Here is a 1,628-nt window from a genome sequence, read left to right as displayed (position 1 = left end):
GGGTGGCTTGCAAGACAGGTCCCACAGCTAGTTTGTGATCTGTTAGCACAACTCCCAGGAATATCTGGGTTTAGTTCCAGAGTCCAGTGGAGAACAGCACACAGGCATACAGGTCTGCTGTGTCAGCCTAGATAGCCTGAGAGTGATCAACGCTCTACCCAAGGACTCCTGCCCCATCTTAGGTATTTTTTGACAAAGCTACCCAAGTGAATACAGGCAGACCTCTGAGATATTGTGGGTTTGGTTCCAGACGACTGCAATAAAGTGAGTCACATCAATTTTTTGGCTTCCCAGTGCACATAAAAGTTAAGTTTACATTATACTGGAGTCTATTAAGTGTACAATAGCATTATGTCTAAAAAAATGCACATATCTTCATTTAAAACTACTTCATTGTTTACACACAGAAAAAAATAATTATTTGATGGTTACGAGGGTGGGGAGGGAGGGGAAAGGGAAATCACTGACTAGATGTAGACAAATGTCATTCTGGTAAAGGGAAAGACACCATACAATAAAGGAGAAGCCAGCACAACTTGACCAAGGCAAAGGTACAGAAGCTTCCTAGACACATCCAAACACCTTGAGGGACCAAGTTGTTGAGGCTGGGGGCTGCAGACCACTAAAACTTTCTCCATATCAGCAATAAGGCTATTTCACTTTCTTATCATTCATAACTTTTCCTTTGCATTCACAACTTGGCTAACTGTTTGGTGCAAGAGGCCTAACTTTCGGCCTGTCTCAACTTCCGACATGCCTTCCTCACTAAGCTTAATGATTTCTAGTATTTGATTTAAAGCAAGAGACGTGTGACTCTTCCTTTCATTTGAACACTTAGAGGCCATTTTAGGGTTATTAACTGGACTAATTTCAATATTGTCATGTTTCAGGGAATAGGGAGGCCTGAGGACAGGGAGAGAGATGAGGAAGGCCTTTTGGTGGAGCAGTCAGAACACACACAGCACTTATTAAGTTCGCCCTCTTCTATAGGCATGGTTCATGGCTCCCCAAAACAATTAAATTAGTAACATTAAAGATCACTGATCACAGATCACCATAACAGATATAATAATAATGAAGAAGTTTGAAATATTGCGAGAACTCCCAAAATGTGACACAGAAACACAAAGTGAGCACATACTGCTGGAAAAATGGCGCTGATAGACTTGTTCGATGCAGGGTTGCCACAAAACCTTCAACTTGTTAAAAAAAAAAAAACAAAACAGTATTAGTGAAGCTCAGTAACAGTGGATCACATTCATTCACATGCCTGTACAATATGGGGCAGTTTTGAGAATCACTGCATTAGGAAATAAGACTTTATCAGGATTTGACAACTGAAAATAGAAATAGAGGATGGTCAGAGAAAACCATATGAGTAAAGAAGTAAAGAGCATGCAGGGTGTGGGAAGAGAAGAATGAGGATTTGGGTAGACTTGAGTATGCATGTGAAGTGTGGGAGAGAGCAGAAGAAAATAAGTTTTTTATGTGGGAGAAAGATCACAGAGACGAATTGACATCCACAGGAGTTTGGATTTTATTTTCAAAAACATGAAAAACTGCTTTGTTAACTATGTGTTAGTTGTGCTCATTTCTAAATGACCTACATAACCATCCCTAGATAAAAA

The 1,628-nt window shown here is 40.0% G+C and overlaps 1 protein-coding gene across 1 annotated transcript in view; it reads right to left on the bottom strand.

The window, feature by feature from the left end:
- The window catches only part of NELL1 (neural EGFL like 1), a gene marked incomplete at its 3' end in the record, with an annotated part of 870,822 nt that overhangs the window by 31,558 nt on the left and 837,636 nt on the right, over nt 1-1,628 (bottom strand). The window lies entirely within an intron of this gene.

The sequence above is a fragment of the Trichechus manatus genome, unplaced genomic scaffold (genome assembly GCF_000243295.1).
Source record: "Trichechus manatus latirostris isolate Lorelei unplaced genomic scaffold, TriManLat1.0 scaffold00006, whole genome shotgun sequence".
In the NCBI taxonomy this organism is placed as follows: domain Eukaryota; kingdom Metazoa; phylum Chordata; class Mammalia; order Sirenia; family Trichechidae; genus Trichechus; species Trichechus manatus.
Note: the sequence above shows the minus strand (reverse complement) of the source record. Positions and strands in the feature narration are given on the sequence as shown.